The sequence below is a fragment of the Dermochelys coriacea genome, chromosome 7 (genome assembly GCF_009764565.3).
Source record: "Dermochelys coriacea isolate rDerCor1 chromosome 7, rDerCor1.pri.v4, whole genome shotgun sequence".
Taxonomy (NCBI): Eukaryota; Metazoa; Chordata; order Testudines; family Dermochelyidae; genus Dermochelys; species Dermochelys coriacea.
Genome location: NC_050074.1, coordinates 9,792,908 through 9,812,316, shown reverse-complemented (window position 1 = coordinate 9,812,316; position 19,409 = coordinate 9,792,908).

Here is a 19,409-nt window from a genome sequence, read left to right as displayed (position 1 = left end):
CCCTCGCTGAGTTCAACTCACAGTTCTTTTCACTCTTATCAGAGCACTGGACATCTTTTCAGTTTCCCTTTTCCTCTTGAGGAACACAGGCTCCAGGACTACATCCCTAGAGCCAGACCCCTGAAACAAGAAGTTAGCTCCACTCCTCTGGCTCAGCTCTCTAGCCACAACCCAGCTCAGCTGCTTTCTACCACAGAAAGGCCCTAACTGCTGGGTTTCCTCCTTTTTAAAGTCCTATACTCAGTATAGGTATGGCAGGAACAACTTGCATTTCCATAAGAATGTACATGCTCAAAGCTCCCAGTGTTTTGCAATAGCAAGATGGAATTATGGCTATTGTGAAGTGGCTGTAGGAAGCTGTTATGTGCCAGCAAGATCTAAGATTCAGCTACAGGTCCCCTTTTGTAACCAATCATTGTTTACAGTTTTACGATTTTTCCCCAAAGCAATCAATTGCAAAGTAAATCTTAGTAAAAGCACCCAGAAAAGATCCAAAGAGAGAAATCCATTCAAAATTTATTCAGAAAATAGTAAAAATCATTTTAACAAACAAACATTTTCAATCACTTGAAGTCACGGGACTCGAGGATCAAAGATGTGAATGTGCTAGATGAGTATATCTGCTTGGAAAGCAGCTGTACATTTAATGCAATAAATATTGTGTTTATAAGAAAAAAGCATTTGTTGGCAGTATTTCACCATGGTTTTAAAATGATTGCGACAAGAATGAACTGATGTCTTTCCATTAAAAAGGAATAAGAGAGTTTAAAATGCAAAAAAGGTTAGGATGCATAGATATTTCAATATTATGTACCTGAATTATCTTCATCACAGATTACTAAGGGTATAACAAATGAATAGGGTAATAGCTGAATAAGCAAATACTGAAGAGCGAAAAAGGTCAAAGCAGCACAATAAACTGTTATTTTTCTAAGAATGCATGAAGCACTGAAATTGTGATACCTTATTCTCATGGCAAAGATTGTAATGAGAACAGGAAATGACACACCATGAATCCATTGTCTTGACAATGATGTAATGAGAATGGGAAATGGGAAGACCATAACTAATTTGCCTTCTGATCCTAAAGTTGTCATCGTGTGGGTCTGCTCAGATGCCAAAGAATGAAGGATGTTGGACATCAGTGGGAAATCGTAGGGAAAATCACAAGTAGAATGAATTGTATTGTCTAAAAGTAGAGTGCACTACAGAAATAGACTACAAACATTAGGGTTTGCCTGCTAAATTACTAAAGATGGATGCATTAAATAAAGATTATGAAGTCTTTGCTCAGTTGGGATTCTCGCAAATAAGGCAAAAGTTGAAATGGCTGGATGAGAAATCAAAAAGTCTCCCACAGATGGAGACATGAGAATGATCGAATAAATCAAATATAGAAATTCAAGATGAGTCCAAGCCACATGTTGGGCTCCAGATCCAAAGTCCAGGCCCGTACCCTGAGGGAAATACAACTGGGGAGATCGTGGTACTTATGACCGATTTTGAGATTCATATGACTTTTATCCACTTCTTGAGTTGAGCAGTAATTCTTTTGTGGCATTCGGGTGCTCCTTTTTTAAATTTGTTTAAGTTTTGCACTCAGACTACTAACTAAAAGAAATGAATGTTATTTTCATTCCTTACTGTTTAGATCAGGGTCATTGGATTAAAGTGGTCTGTGTGAGATAAACAAGCTTCATGCTAAAAACTGAATATATTACAAAGAAGGGTTCGAATCATTCACAATTTAAACATTATACATTCACTGCCCCCAGTTCTCAGGCAGCCAGAGGATTGCCATGGATATGGCTAGTAGTGCCAAGATAGCTTGAAACCAAGTTTGCATCAGGCCACTCTATTTTGAACTGTGTGAAGTGCAGCTTGGATGGAACCCAGAATCTGGGCCACTATTTGAAAACACATTTTTTGGCAAGGTCAGGGGGTGCAGATGCATTAGTCAGAGCTTACTCTACCCTCTTTTGTTCCTAAACACCTTTCAGAAGTATACAGTATGTTTTGTAGGGTTAACAAAAGCATATACCGACACCAGTAAAAGAAAAAGGACACTAAACTATCTAAACTACTACATGCCACAAGGAGCCACAACAGTGGTTCCCTTAACCCACCCAGCAATATTGTTAATCTATCCAACTATACTCTTAGCTCAGCAGAAGAAGCTGCCCTATCTCGGGGCCTCTCCTTCTGTCTCTCCACCCCCACAAACATGATACAGTTCTGTGGTGACCTAGAATCCTAGTTTCAACGCCTCCGACTCAAGGAATATTTCCAACACGCCTATGAACAACATACTAACCCACAGAGAGCTTCCTACCAAGACTACAAAAAGAAGGATTCTGGATGGACTCCTCCTGAAGGTCGAAACAACAAACTGGACTTCTACATAGAGTGCTTCTGCTGACATGCACAAGCTGAAATTGTGGAAAAGCAGCATCACTTGCCCCATAACCTCAGCCATGCAGAACACAATGCCATCCACAGCCTCAGAAACAACTCTGACATCATAATCAAAAAGGCTGACAAAGGAGGTGCTATCGTCATCATGAATAGGTTGGAATATGAACAAGAGGCTGCTAGGCAGCTCTCCAACACCACTTTCTACAAGCCATTACCCTCTGAGGGTTACCAAAAGAAACTACAGCATTTACTCAACAAACTTCCTGAAAAAGCACAAGAACAAATCTGCACAGACACATCCCTGGAACCCCAACCTGGGCTATTCTATCTGCTACCCAAGATCCATAAACCTGGAAACCCTGGATGCCCCATCATCTCAGGCATTGGCACCCTGACAGCAGGATTGTCTGGCTATGTAGACTCCCTCCGCAGGCCCCACGCTACCAGCATTCCCAGCTATCTTCGAGTGAATGCATCCAATGAAGTAAGCTGTAGCTCACGAAAGCTGATGCTCAAATAAATTTGTTAGTCTCTAAGTGCCCCAAGTACTCCTTTTATTTTTTAGTAATTCTACAGACTATGCAGCATGTATTGATGCGTTGGTGTAGTTTGTCTATGGCTGTATTGCTACCATTCAAATTGCCACTTATGAATGACACCAAAGCTTTAGGGGGGAAATGTATGGCAAAGTTATGAATGTCTAAGGGTCCTGATTTCCATTTTGATTTATATTTAAAATATTGATTCCATCAAAGGGACAGATAGAGGAAGATCATAAGGAAAATGACATCTTCAAAGGGACAACACAAACAGCAGATTGATTGATTGATTTGAAGATGGGGAGGAGTCACATTTTTCATTTTCATCGTCACCTACTCAATGTATTTTATTAATCTCATTTTGCTGAAGTACAACAGGCTGCATCTATCGATGTCATTCAATACTTTGTAATAAAACAGATCACTAAAGTGCTTAAGGATTCTCAGTTAATGATCATGAGTCATTATAGTTAACCATGATGGATATTTTTCTAACATCATCCTTTTCAATACAATAAGATGATAGCACAAAGTTACCATTTTCAAAGATGAGGTGGGACAAGGATTTCCTTAAATGCTGATCTGTGGATATAGTAACAACAGTATCTGGTGATAGGGTACCAAATTGTCTACATTACAAACTACCTTCAAATACACTAACACAGGAAACTGTGCTTTGTATAAAAGTTATAATTTTTCCCTATGAATGCTTTTTAATATGGATTATAGAGTACCCTTATTAGTATCAACTACAAATTGACGTAGTACATCACTGCATCTACTTGAAAGAGACACTTAGTTATGTCTCCAAACTAGGGATTGACACAATACATCATAATGGCTCCAAAACTGTTGTCAGCACTATGTATTATTAATATTTTCTGGCACCTATATTTCAGCCCATGTCATGTTCATTATGGATTGAAGCTAAGGCACCAAGCTGCAGTTATGAAGCAAATAACATTTATTTTATTTTATTGTTGTGCCTTTTTGTATCATTAGAAAATGAGATAGCATGGCAAGTATTTTACCCACCTTTTCCTGTGGAGTGTTAATATTAAGTGATGTCCATCATCTCCCTGTTTTTCCAAAGGTAGCGGATCACCCCAGCAGAGTATACAGGGTGTCTGCCCAGTATGTGTGCACACACACACAAACACACACTAGCCACAGTAAAGATCACGGCACACTCTTAATCTGGGAACTTGTTGCAGAGGAACTGGGAGAATTTTCCTGTTGCCTCTTAGCTTATGTGGGATGGTGACTGGGGGAGTCAGTAACCATAGCAGGCAGCCCTTCAAATACCCTGCTGAAGGGAATGGAAAAGGCCAGATGGTGCATACTGAAAACCTGGTAGCAGAGGGGAAGAGGAGTGGGTAGTCAACTGGGCCCCCATTGGAGAACAATAAACATTAAGGAAAGGGTCACTCTGAATTCCAGTAGTTTATTTTTAATGACAGTGAGATGCGCACAACATGAGAGAGGGTTATTCCTTAAAATTAGGGTCTTTTTTTTTTTAACTGCCTGCTGCAACCACTTACAAGTTAGTGGAAGTATTCATTACTCAAAGAAACCCAATAACCTTCTTGAAGAAAACATCTTGAGAACTGTCAGATTATCAGTACTAGGGATGAGTGAGCCAGTTTGGGCAACTGAAGAATCGACCCAAAACTTGCCTAAAAGTTGAAATAAACACAAATTGATCTTTGAGGTTTGAAAACAGTTGGTTGGTATTTGTTTTGTTTCCATTTACCTCTGTCTAGGGTTGGCCTGAATTTGTCTTTTTGGTTTTTCTTTGGTTGACATTCCCTGTTCTCTTTCTCCCTCTTCTGAGAGCAAGCAGACTCATTTTGTTTTGTTTTGTTTTAATCTGTAGGCTGGTACAGAAGACTGTGCGAGAAGGGCAGGTCGGGTCAAATAAGTGGGCCTTGCATTTTGACTTGAACATGGTAAGGATAATTTTCTCACTGGCTCAACAGACAGATGTCTCCTGCTTCCTTCCTGTCTTGAAATTTTCCACTGTCCTTGGGTGCTGCAGATAATCGCTTTGGAGGGAGAGGGAGTCCCTAAAAGGTCCCAACATATTGAGAGCCCTGAAGATCAAGACTAGGGCTTTGAAGTTGATTGTGGGTTTGATGGGCAGCTTGTGGAGCGATCTGAGCACTGGGACACATTTTCTATATTTCTTAGCAGGTGGGTTGGTGCATTCTGCACCAGCTTCAGGCTTTAGAATCAATGGATGCATTCCCAAATACAGTGGGTTACAACAATCTAGCCTGGAGGACATGTCTTGAGAGGATGAAACAGAGTCTTCTGCCCAGCTGAAGATGCAATGTTTTTCTTGCTGTAGTTGCTATTTGGATGTCTAATATCAAGGCGGACTCGAGGAAGACTGCAGAGCGCTTTTTGGTGGGATAGGCACCCTTTCCTGAAAATGATATGGTGGGGTTGGTTATGTCTTCAAAATGTCTTTCTCTACATTCTAGTGCAGGGGTGGGCAAACTTTCTGGCCCAAGGACCACATTGGGAATAGAAATTGTATGGCGGGCCACGAATGCTCACAAAATTGGGGTTTGGGTGCGGGAGGGGGTGCGGGCTCTGGGGTGGGGCTGGGGATGAGGAGTTGGGGGTGTAGAAGGGTGCTCTGGGCTGAGACTGAGGGGTTCAGAGGGCAGGAGGGGGATCAGGGCTGGGGCAGGGGTGCGGGAAGGGGTGCAGGTTACGGCTGAGGGTGCGGGCTCTGGGGTGGGGCTGGGGATGAGAGGTTTGGGGTGTAGGAGGGTGCTCTGGGCTGGGATCAAAGGATTTGGAGAGAGGGTGGGAGATCAGGGATGGGGGCAGGGGGTTGGGGCGAGGGGAGAGGCTCAGGGGGTGCAGGTTCCAAGAATCGCTTACCTCAAGTGGCTCCTGGAAGCAGTGGCATGTCCCTTCTCTGGCTCCTACGTGGAGACACGGCAAGGCGGCTCTGCATGCTGCCCCATCTGCAGGCACCACCCTGCAGCACCCATTGGAGTGCATAGGAGTTGGAGCAGGGCCATGCCGGAGCACCAGAGCAGGGCTGAGCCGCGTGGCGTGGTCCCCAACCCTGAGCCCTGGCTGGAACGGGGCCGAGCCGCATGGTGCGGTCCCGACCCAGTGCCCTGGCTGGAGCGGGACCGAGCCGCGTGGTGTAGCTTATGAGCTGGATCTGGCCCGTGGGCCATAGTTTGCCTGCCTCTGTTCTAGTGGTACTTCCACATTCCCAACAGAACTACAGTTTGTTGATTCTGATCCAGGAGTTTATATTGTTCAGTCTCTAGGATAGCATGCTTTGCATCTGAGGTGAAGGAAGTGTATCACTGAGTATTATTTGTGTGTTGTTGCTATTTAAGGAGCTGAAGTCTGACAGTCAAGCTGTAAATGTTGAATTAGGGTCAGAGAGAGAATGGACTTTTATAGTTAATTTCCCCTCCTTTCCAAACCTCTTAAACAACATGAGTTTGAAAGGTCAACGCTAAGTCTGACCATACAGCAGTAATATATAGTCAACCAATTATGGCACTGTATTGATTAGTTGAATATTTAATATCTGGTAAACAGATGCCTCAGACCAATGTATTGGACTCTCCTATCCTCAGTCAAATTCTCTGCTGATGTAAAGGGGCAAAATCAGTTGAAATCAATAGAACTGAGTCCATTTACATGGCCACAGAATTGGCCGTGCAGACTGGACATTGTTTAAAAACATCTACTTTTATTAGGAAAAAAAGTCTTTACAAGTATGACAGTAAATTCTTTGCATAATGACAGGTTTCAGAGTAGCAGCCGTTAGTCTGTATTCGCAAAAAGAAAAGGAGTACTTGTTAGTCTCTAAGGTGCCACAAGTACTCCTTTTCTTTTTAGTAAATTCTTTCTAACCCAGTGACATTTTAGGAGATCTACAGTATAACTGAATGTCTTGTTTGCATTCCTGCTGAAGATAAGTGTGAGCTTTGCTTTTTATTCCTCTACCTACTAGATGCACTACATAATTCAATTATAAGTACCTCCAGGAACCTTCTAATTATATGTTAGCAGGTCAGGAATGAAATAGCCATGCTACCCTTTAGTCTGGAATAACTGACTTAAAACACTGGACAGAAAAGTTCATCTGTTCATTAAGAGGCCAAGTGTAATGTAGTTAAGAGCTGCAATGAGCTGTTTTGTTGGAGATCTGAATGTCTGGGGAAAAAAGCCCCTCCAAAAATAGGAGAAGTTAGTGATCTCGCTTGTTACTGATTGATTAACCAAATAATGAGAAGTTGGTTAAACACATGGGAATCGTTTGTTGTTTTATTGGCTTTATCTCAGACGGAATTCACATGAGGAAGGAGAATAAGTTTGCAAGAGCAGAATAAAAATAACTCCCACAATAGAGACATGAGAATGGTATTTTTTCATAGAGGTTTCTGCACTGGTCTTAATTAAATCTTCCCCAGGCTTGCACAGCTTTAAAAAAAAGTTACAAAACAAGAACCTGTCCATCAGGCCGGTTTTTCTAAGCTCTGACAGCTCTAAACGCAGGCAGCTTCAATACAAGCTTCTCCTCAAATCCTTGAAAATGACCTTAACCTCAGGGTGAAAGATAATGTAGTTGCTATGCTCACTCTGCACAGAGTGTCTAGTGATCAGAGGCTCGTGGCAAAATATGTATATTTTTTCTTATGTTATAGACCATTGTTCGCTGGTAACTCATGTGATACCACAACATTATCTCTATGACAGTTTGATTTTTTTAAAATGTGAAGGAATGGCATGAATTCAAACAGACCGTCACTTCAGCATCTAGACAAATGACTTTGTAATGCCTTCTGAGTTAACTCCTCCATAGCCACAGAGATGCACCATTAAAAAAATTATTTAGGCTCCCAATCTTCTTTAAATTATACCAAGGATGGGGTGGGCTAACACAGTTCCCAGCATACTGTGCAGCACAGTGTTATGTAGGGGCAGGATCCTCAGCCAGTATAAATGGTCATCACTTCAGTGGAACTGCGACAGTTTACACCAGCTGAGGATCTGCCCCTGGGAGTGCTATTTAGGGGCAAGTAGAGGCTTGAATGCCTATAAAAGAGACACAATTATCTGGTAGCACTATAATCAAAACTGTTCATAATAATTAATTAACAATAATCATTAACAACAGCCACCACCTCTCACAGAAAAAACAATCCTGCATTAAAAGAACATCATTAAACTTGCAAAGTTTACATGCCCTCAAAAGTTAGGAAACACCAGAATTAAGGTTTCCTGTTCCATCCAGAAGGATCCTAACATACTTTTGTACATGGTGTCTCTGAAATCAGCCACCAGCCAGGTGTTCAATGTCCAAAAATCAGTGCACACACACCACAAGGAGGCTTTAGGAGAATTTTGAACAAGGACACCCTGGCACAACCTCAGGTGAATTTCAAACTACAGTAATATTCATGGTCCTCAATTTCCTTGGAAGGATGCAGGGCTAAGTTAACCCTAGTGGGCTCTGAGTTTGGGTTCTCAAGGGAATCTAGCTCTCCAACACTGGATGCTTAGACCAGTAAGACATGCCCCCAGATATAGAAAACTCCAGAAATGAAATGTACCCATTGTCATGAAGGATCCTCCTGAATTTTGAAGCATCTCCGGGGTAGCCTTTGATTTCAGTTACATGTTAGGAGAACAGATCCAAACATTTTCCAGCAGGGCATATAAAAATAGCAAAGTATTATTTAAAACAATTGATCAGGAAATTCTCACTGAGAATTCTCATTAATTTTGCAAGGGTATCCTGAACTAGAATGGCAAGCGACAGAGCCATCACAATGTGCACTCACAACTGAATTTAACATTAACAGGATTGTAGTTAGCAATAAAATACATACATGTGTGTAATCATAGTCTTATAACCTTAACCATTAACAGACATATTTTCAAAGCAGTATCCACAACAGGCCTGCAAAGTGTCAGATCAAACCCATTGGCATGAACTGAACCATGCATTTTACACACACAAACACAGTATACACAATAGTCCATTTTTCATGTACAAATGTGAAACAGGTTTCAGAGTAGCAGCCGTGTTAGTCTGTATCCGCAAAAAGAAACGGAGGACTTGTGGCACCTTAGAGACTAACAAATTTATTTGAGCATAAGCCTTTGTGAGCTACAGCTCACTTCATCAGATTCATTCAGTGGAAAATAAAGTGGGGAGATTTATATACACAGAGAACATGAAACAATGGGTGTTACCATACACACTGTAACGAGAGTGATCAGGTAAGGTGAGCTATTACCAGCACGAGAGCAGGGACGGGCGGGGGGGGGAAGCCTTTTGTAGTGATAATGTAGGTGGGCCATTTCCAGCAGTTGAAAAGAATGTCTGAGGAACAGTGGGGGCGGGGGGACAGGGGGGTGAGGAATAAACATGGGAAAATAGTTTTACTTTGTGTAATGACCTTAGATTCAGAAGAATTCTGTGGAAATCTACAGGAAGACTGTTCACAGAAATCTCACATTTTTGCATCCACATACTTCTACTGTCTCATCCATTACCATTTCACTCTTAGGTACTCTTTCAATTTTGCTAACAAAATATTATTTGTTGGGTTCTTGGGGTGTTTTTTTATTTATGTGTTGAAAAGTCAACTCCCTGAATCCCACCTATATATTTTCTCTCTACCTTGGGTCTGATTCTCACCGGAGCAGTTAGAAGATCTTTAGTTCTATAGCAGAGCAGCTGTATCAATGTAAATTATTTGTTCTAATATCGTTTATCTTTATCTATTACTTAAATTGTAACTGCAGCATTAAAATAGGGAGCAAAATAGAAATCAAAACAGAAAACAATTTTCAACTAGAAAAGTGTATTGAAAGTGTTAACATAAGAGATTGTCAGGCAAATTTTATAAACTTCTACCAATGAACTTTGAATTACCCTGCCCCTTTCATATTTTCCAGTTAACATACATACATCTGCTCCTGCCATGTAATCAACTGATTGTTACACAAGCATTTTCTAAAGCTATGACAAACTCAGATTTATGAGGTCAAAAAGTTCAGACTTAATCCATTCAATAGCTGCAATTTATCGTCTGATGATAATTGTATACACAAACATTGTAATGATTTAGATGACATAGTGTAAAGATGAAATCCGTTTATTTTAAAAGGGTTTCTAACCTCTAAAATATGTTGCCATGAACACCTTTCTAGGTCCACTTTTAACAACATGGTTATTATTGTTTTATTGATCAGGATTTTATTAGTGATTTGACACTTATATTTCATGTTAATCGAAAAAGGTGTAATTTTTCTACAAGAATATGACTGTAATTAATTATATCATTATTATGTTTTCAGTGCATTCCATTTAAAGAGGTCTAGAAAGTAGTGCTTAATTTATCATACATGTATTATAAGGAATATGTAAACCTCTTTTAAACAGACAGAGAGCATGATCCTTTTGGAGATGATGGGATATGACATAGGCACTATATTTATAGATTCCTGCCTCTATAGTGACCTGATTTTATAGTGCCAACTATTTTGAAATGGGATTGTAAATTAGCAATTTAGAAAGCCTGGATTGCTCACAATATTACCATCAGTTAGTCTTATAACGCTAATTACTGGTCATCCCATAATGCCTTCAATAGATCAAGAAAACAATCTGCAGGCAGGGCAAAGAATGGTGTGTCAGAATAACACTGCATTACATATATTACTCCTTCAACTTGCAAGTTCTGCAAATGATTAAATATTGCTGCAAACAGACTTTGGTATAGACAATAGTTGTGTTCATTTACCTTTTCTAAACATGAAGCAATGCTTGTTGTTGTAAACTTTGTAGAGACTCTAAAACATTTAACTAAATGTGAAATTTAAATTGATCTTCAGTTTACTGCCATTGATTTTTTCACTTTTCTAAATGTAACAATGTTCAGCGCTGGGAATAGAAACCTGTATATACATCAGCAGAATTTATGCTTTCAACCAACATAAACTTCACAGGGGGAACTACTATATATAACCAAATGCTCTTGAAATGAAGGATTATCTTGTGTTATCACATGCTGTACATTGTGCAATATCATGTTTGCAAACTTGTCACATAAATTCAAATTCCATTAGCAATATCCCTTGCCTATAGTCAATTCAATTGCCTTACTATACATTTGCACTAGTACTCTGCGGTAATGGTTTTAATCCATACAATCTAACATCATGTGTGCAATAAAACATTTTCAGTGCTCGTAAAAACAAGCCTTTCAAATTACACCTTTGTTTTATAAATACATCAGTATAAATAATAACTATATTCAAAATGTGCAGATATTTGTAAAATGCTAATTATTGTTTTCCCAGTTAAAATACTTTAGGTTTACAACATTCAAAGGACAAAGCATAGACACTCAGGCCCCAATTGTGAAAACATTTATGCCTGTAACTTCACATATGAGTAGAATTAACAACATCCTTAAACTTTGGTAGGCTCATGGCCTGATGGTCCAATTCTGCCTCTCTTACTGATGCTGAGCATTACCTTACCCACTGATACCACAGAAATCAGTGGAGCTCCATGTGGGGTCAGGAATCCACTTTCAGAGACTAATTTGAAGGATTGGTGCTCAAGATACTACTCTGCATGATGGCAGCAGAATGGAGCTCTCAATATTTGAAACCACCTATTTCATGCTGACTACTTAAATATTGTATGTTTCAGTTGGGGGAAAACCAAAACATACAACCCATTATAAAATATTAAATGAATAGCTGAGCTTGTTCTGTGGTAATGATATGCAGATGCCTTTGTTGCTTCGTTGTTCTTAAGCAACACTAAACTGGCTCACATTTGTCACCCTTTAGATTGCTAATGAACAATAATGTTCCTATATTTTTGACAGTAAGGAGATCTGATCAGGACTGTTTGAAATGATCAGTATAAGGAAAGATTTGGCTTAACAGATGATATAGTTTATCCTAATATTGTAATGGAATGAGCGAGGAAGACAAGCACCTTGCTATATTTTAATATGTGCTGAATAAATCAACAGTCATTCTGCTGGAAAGTTTGTTCTTTTGCTTGGAAAGTTGTCATGGAATGAAATTATGAGTCCCAGTTTGTTTTATAATGTTTAAACAGATACTCAGCTTGCTGCATAGGCAAGAGAACTGTGTGAAATACACAACATTTTTTATTGTTGACATATGCATAGCAGTAGGAAGGGCTCTTGTCTATGGCAGAGCAACCAGGGCCATATGTCCATCAGAGCTTGGTCATGGACAGGTTGCTCCAACTTATGGAAAGCTGTGGCAGCTGATAGCTTCCTTGCAGCTTCTATGCCTTGACCTTTTGGTCTGACCAGTGAACCACACTTATCCACTGAGGCTCTTTGTCTCCCTCTAGTGGCTAAACCACATATACAGGTTTAAAAGTCTGTTGCCACGAGGCTAATGGATAGAGCTTGTTAGAAAAATTCCCAGAAACACTTTTGGCTGGAATTTCTCAATTTGTCAAAATCAAAATGTTTTGAGACAGTTCAATTTTGACAAAGTTCCACTGGCAGCTTCGGGGCAGCTTGCTGTGCAGACAGCCTCAGAGTCAGGAGCCCCATAGCTTCCAGGGACCATAGCTCCAGAATAGCCAGCCTGAGAGGCTGCCCCAAAGCCACGGCCCCATTCCCTTTAATGAATAATTACTACAGTTTTGTTTGGTTCTGGAGTGAATTCAAAATTTCAAAATTGCAAAATCCTGGAAAACAGAATTACTTTTCTCTGCCCTGCTCTACTAAGGGACTTGGCCCTTTAGCTCAAGCAGTAGAAGCTCATGCTTTTAGACCAAAAGGGGTCAGGTCATTACACACACTGTTGAGGATCTCTAAGCCACAGGACCCTGGAGAGACCTTTGGACATTTTTGCAGGTGAAACCAGAACAGGCCCTGGCCTCTTCTACATCTGCGTACAGCCAAAATTGCCACAAATCTCTGCCACCACTCTTCTACATGCTACCATGAAAGGGCAAAACCACAGCTTTTCTAGATGGGGATGGAGTTTGCAAATGGAAATGCAACAAAAACAAAACAAAAAGGTTTGAGCTTTTCCAAGACGGGGTACAAAATGTTTTAGAATGCGTTTATGCTGCTGCTATCTACTTAAATTGACCATCTCACAGCAACTGGGAGAAGAGAGTCCCAAAAGACAAAAATGTTTCATGTAAATGGACTTGTGCTCTGGTAGGGCAAAGAGACCATACTGTTATTTCTGTTTCCTTGGGAGCACAATACCAGCCTCCCCCGCCTTCTTCCAAGAGCAGGCATTACTTTAATAAGCAAAGCACCCACTAGCATGGTTTATATGTTATTTACTAAGGAAGCCTGTCTTTCTGGAGCTTTGTCTTTATCTCTGGTGTGCTGATTTTCAGTGGGGATGTTTCAGTGCAATGAGACAGTGGGCATATTTCTTGTTTTAGTTTCTGAACTAGTGTTATCAGAAGAAATGCTGACATTTGGTTGGAGTTCTCGGTTTTACATACTCTCTCTATTATGCTTTTCTGATAAGAAACCTCAGTAACAGAAATGTACCTCTAAGACTGACAAGAAAACACAATCATCATCAACAGCCTCATTCTCCTCTTACACCCATTTTACACTGGTATAGGTATTACTCCTGATTTGCACCAGCATATACATAAGGGGAGAATCAATCAGTTCCAACATTTTAAAGTGAACTTTAAGGACTCTGATGTGTGGGATCAGCGGTCACAAGAGGTTCTGGTTTCTCATACTGAAACAACCGTATACTGTCCTTTTCTTGGTGCCCAGATGCCACAAAGGTAAGCACAGAATAAATACATAGATAGCTACAGTCCCCTCGCCCCTGCTCCAAAAAAAGCACAGGACTGTGACTCACATTGTCCACTAATAAAATACAACATTGAGGGAATGGGTCTATGTGTTCAAAATCAGTGGAGTAGCAGCCTGTGGTGATGGTGTCCATCATGTGTGTGAGTGTATATGTTAAGGATGGACACATAATGTAGCAATTGGATGAGATGCAGATATTTGGACATTTCCGATCTGGACCTTGTTCACTCGAGGCACTGGGAATTACCTTTGATGTCTTTTTGGCAGAGATGGGAATATGGACCAGGGGCCAGCAAAGATCTTCATGGCAGGGGACTGCTCCCTATTTTCCACTCCAGCTTTTTGGTCAAGTGACCATTCAATCAGAAGCCACCTGGAAGAGATTACCTGATAAAACTGTTCTCTCCAATCCCAAATCCACAAGATATGGGACACAGAGAAACAGCTCCCACTGGCTATCCTGTCAAAGAGAGAGCAAGAATGACCCCTACAACACTGCATTGATTTCCTGGGGCCAGGGACACTCCAGTCTTCTTCATGGTATTTCTACTGCTCAGGACCTCAGGCAGAGCATTATGCTGCTATCGCCAAAGGACCTGGGTTGTCTCAGGCCAATGTGGTCTATGCAGTGGCATCAGAGCAGAAAAGAACCCCCTTCCTTCCTTCTATTGTTGCTACCGTAATAGGGTCTCACTGCTTCGAGACACCCCCTACACCCTGAAGTCCCTTTTTGAGATCTAAGGAGGCAACAGCCTCAGCAGGCTCCCCTAAAGATAGTTGTCTGGAGAAGCTCCATTGAGCAGAGGTCTTTAGACGCCTGGAGACAAAGGTTGATCATAAAGCATGCAGAGGGGAAGTGGGATCCTGGAGTCGGGAAGGGAAGGAAAGCCTGAGAGGGATTGCGGAGAAGGGATGCTGCATTATTTAGAATATTTAGATTCTCAAATAAGGGCTGGTACTGGAGCTAGTTAGGAAATATCTTCAGATAGCTTGCACATAACTGATATGTGTACCACTACCCTCTGCTGGAACATAGCTAACCTGAGGTCCTTCTGCTAGCTGAATCACTGGATAGGCCCTTCTGCTAGCTGAATTACTGGAGATGATATTTGTTTAGGTGACTAAGCAGAGGCTATTGTTTCACATGCCGAGTCAAGATGTTGCACCAGGAGAAAACAGGATGGAGATAGGGCACAAATCACAGCTGTTTGGTCCCGTTTTAATCCCCTCTTCGAAAGAGTATTGTGTGATGAGGTCAAGTTGTACTGTGCTTACCTGGAACTCATGTTAGTAGAAGGGAAAATGCCAATTACTTGCATTTAAAAATAGACCCAGAGAACATGTTCTATTTTTTCCCCCTGCTGATTGCCTGGTGGTTTTATGGCACTTATTGCTGAGAAGGAAATCAAAATACCATCACTGATTAGGCCTGCAATACTTGTTTTTGTTTGGATAGCAATCTCAAAACAGAATGAGATGCTATCTGGTAGGGAAGAGTTATGTACACCCTATTTTATACTGTTTGCAACGCATGCATACCCCATTTCATAGAGAAAGGCTTCTGGAACTGAAATGTTAAACTTAATGAACTAACATTCTTCTAGGGAAAATGCTGAGAAAAGTCCCAGGTGCATTAGTCCACAGATCTCTCAATCTCCCCTAATGGTCAGTGTCCTTTTTGTAAGATATAGCAATGAAACAGAATTCACACCATCCCTGCAGCTCGTTATGCAACTTGCCACAATGAAGTAGCCTTGACTTGTTTGAGAAGGAGTCCAAATGTTAGTTATTCAGACTGCCTAACGAATATTTTACAAACCACTTAAGAGAGGATTGCATCTGCAGTGATGGATAACAACTGTGAAGCATGGCAATGAACAAGGAGGAGTTAAGAATAGCTGGTGATTCATCTCAAACTTTGACTCTCATGAGAAAAGCATACTTTATATAGTATAGAACTTTATTTGTGTAAAGTATTTAGTGTCTTCCTAGGGAATGGGATGTTTGGAACAGGATGCTGGGCTACTTGGTATTAACTGGAGACCCTTTGGGTTCAAGTATTTCATACATTACAAGTGGATGATTCAGAGACAAAAATCTGGATTCCATTTCATTTTGCTTCAGCTTTTTAAGCACATTTGAACAGTTCATTTTTATAATACAGTAGTAGAGGAATACAAGGAGACAACCATGCTTGCTAAAATCTTCAAATCTTCATATGTATTTTAGGATAAGGGAAATTCCATCAAGGAATTCATAACTTGACAAAAGAGAGAGACTGATGGACTTCGCAGCCAATGTGTTAGGGTTTTTAAATTATGCTTTGTTATCTTCTTCACACATGGTAGAAACTTTATGAATTATTCTCATCGAGATGATTCCTCGTTATAATGTCTGAAAATTCTAGAGTTAGAGGACACTTTGATTAGTAATTTCACTAAGCATTAACAATATCTCTTCTTCTCAAGAAAATGAATATTCACATATTCCACCCAAAATGAGCCTCCCCAGACTTGAAAGACAACATCAGTCATAAGTTGCATGTCTTCAATTTCAAAGGCCACTCACGACCCAACAGAGCACATTCATTATTGAAATGTTGACCACATCCCCGACTACCCATAATGCCAACCTCCATTTCCCATTTGTTTAATTTTCAAACAAGCACCTTTGTGCTTTTTTCGATGCTGTCCCCCATGTATGGGAGGAGCTCCCTGTAAATATCCACAAAGCTACCTTGTTATCCTGCTTCAAAAACTCCCTTAAAATTCTCCTTTGCTGTAATGCCTACAAAAAACTTGACGACAGTTAGGTCACTGGTCCACTGATACCAGTGTCTGTCATTCTGACTGTAATGCATGGACAAAAAGGGTTAAGCATCCTGCAGGATAAATAACCCAAATTCAACTCTTAGAGAGATTTTGGTAGAAATTTGTGGTTTTGTGTGTTTACGTAAATATTGTTAGAAGATAACAATGTAATCAAACTGTCCCTGTCTATGCTGTATTCTGTTAATTCAGAGATCAAAAGGAGATCCTAACATTTAAATGAACTCTAAAAATAGTAAAAAGAAAAGGAGTATTTGTGGCACCTTAGAGACTAACAAATTTATTTGAGCATAAGCTTTCATGAGCTACAGCTCACTTCATCGGATGCATTTCGTAGCTCACGAAAGCTTATGCTCAAATAAATTTGTTAGTCTCTAAGGTGCCACAAGTACTCCTTTTCTTTTTGCGAATACAGACTAACACGGCTGCAACTCTGAAACCTGTAAAAATAGTGATATCACTGTATTCATCTCCCTTTGAAATGTATAGGAAATCACCTGTGAATGGTGGAAAACAGGCAATTGCCTTATGTTAATCCCTATAGCTAATTACCGGTGATGCTTAGGAAATAGGTCTACTTCAAAGTATCCAGGATTGCCTATTGGTCGCCTAAGGACTCCGAGCTTTCAAAAGAAGGCCTGGAACTGTATAAAGATGTCTTGAGTCCTGATTCTTTTTATCTCAGATCTACTTGCTTCATGCAGGGGAAGCTTATATCGTAAGATTGAGATCTCCAGTCCCATCTGGAATACCCTGAATATGAATATCGGACTATAACCTATGGACTAATTCTGAAAGAACTCTTTGCAACTACAAAGCTCACCATCTCTACTATGAATCTGACCTCAGAACAGTACTCATGTTTGTATGTATGCTGATCTTTTAACCAATACCCTCTCTCTCTTTTCTTTTGTAATAAATTGTAGTTTAATTAATTAGAATTGGCTGTAAGCATATATTTGGGTAAGATCTGGAATATTCATTAGCCTGGGAGGTAATGTGTCCAAACCTTTGGGATTGGTAGAACTTTCTTATATGATGAATAAGATTTTCAGTAATCCTCATCATATTTGACTTGGGTGTTTGGATGGAGGCCTAAGGCTGGACTACTTTAAGGGAACTGTGTTGTTGGCTTCTGGGCAACCAGTAAGGTATTATAGATGCTGTTTTGTGCTGGTTTGGTAAATCTAAGTATTGGAATATCCACCAGCTTTGGGGATTGTCTGCCCGTTCTTTGCAGTTCGCCCTAATTGAGTAACTTCAGCGTGGCTCCCCGGGACCCCGGTCACAAGTGACAAATATAGTCTCATTATTTCCTTGTACTCCCATCTAGCTGTCTGTAGCCACCTGTTGTCTCTTGTCTTTTACTTAGGCTGGAAGCTCTTTGGGGTGGGGACCGTCTTTTTGTTCTATGCTTATATGGCACCTAGCACAATGGGATCCTGCACTGGACTAGAGCTCCGAGACACAATGGTAATAATAACAATAAAATAATAAGAGCTGGTTCTCTTTTGTTTCTCAAAACTCGTGTGGGGAGTGACCTTAGAAGTCCTCCACATGAGCCACTCCTATTGACTCCAGAGGGGAATTATTCTCCAAAGTCAGTGACTGATCTGATCACATAGGCACAGATCCTGCTCAGGCTCTCTCCTCATGTGCTCATCACTCTGCTACCATGAGCATCCAGTGTAATGAAAAGTATAACAGGGAGCAGAGGGTGTGTCTCATTCTTGCTATGTACTAGCTCACTGGGGGAGCCCTTGTTTAAGAAACTCAGTTATTCAGGGCTGAATTGTCACTCTGCAGCCCACTCTGAGTTGGAAGCCGTGAGTGGCCATGCTGCCCCAGGAGCAGAACTGTGACTGTACTCTTGCCGCTCTTGCTCCATGGAGGAAGTAAGTTTTGACAGCCCTCTTGCTGGCACAGCTTACTTCCCCCTGTGCACTAGCTGAGCTGCACTGAGGGGATGGCAGCAGGGTCTTCCCACTTCTTGTGCTTACCTGCCCACTACACACCCATCCCCCACCAGCCACTTTTACCAGTAATGTGAATTACCCGTGCAAAGCTTTAAGTGGACTCCTTACTCCCCCTTACTTCCCAGTGCAGGAATATAGCCAGCATCGTGATGTAGCTTTCAAGTACTAACATAAAAACATCTCCAGTTTTTCCCTCATCTAGATCCATTGTGACAGACATACCCTGAAAGTCTAGCTCAAGAATTTCTCAGTAAGGCAACTACCCCTCTCAGCTCACAAACTCTGAACATCATACTAAAAAAGAATAATTAACTCACAATTGTTTACCCTTCTCGATGGTGCTTCACACATCCCACCAACTCAGGAACTCAAAAGACCCCTTTGCTCATTTTTTCAACCCTTGAGGCCCACAAGACATATCTACTGTCAGATAAGGAGCATTGGATGGGATCCAAGCCAGAGCTCATTAACGATAGGCAGAAGAAGAAATCAGTGCTGAATGAGACTATAACAAGATTCAAAAAAAGAACTAGATAAATTCATGGAAGATAGGTCCATCAATAGCTATTAGCCAGGATGGGCAGGGATGGTGTCCCTAGCCTCTGTTTGCCAGAAGCTAGGAATGGGCGACAGGATGGATCACTTGATTATCTGTTCTGTTCATTCCCTCTGAAGCATTGGTCACTGTCGAAGATGGGATACTGGGCTATATGGACCATTGGTCTGACCCAGTATGGCCATTCTTAGGTTCTCACCCTCCCCTCCTAATGGGGCTGATAGTTGAAGTAGGTG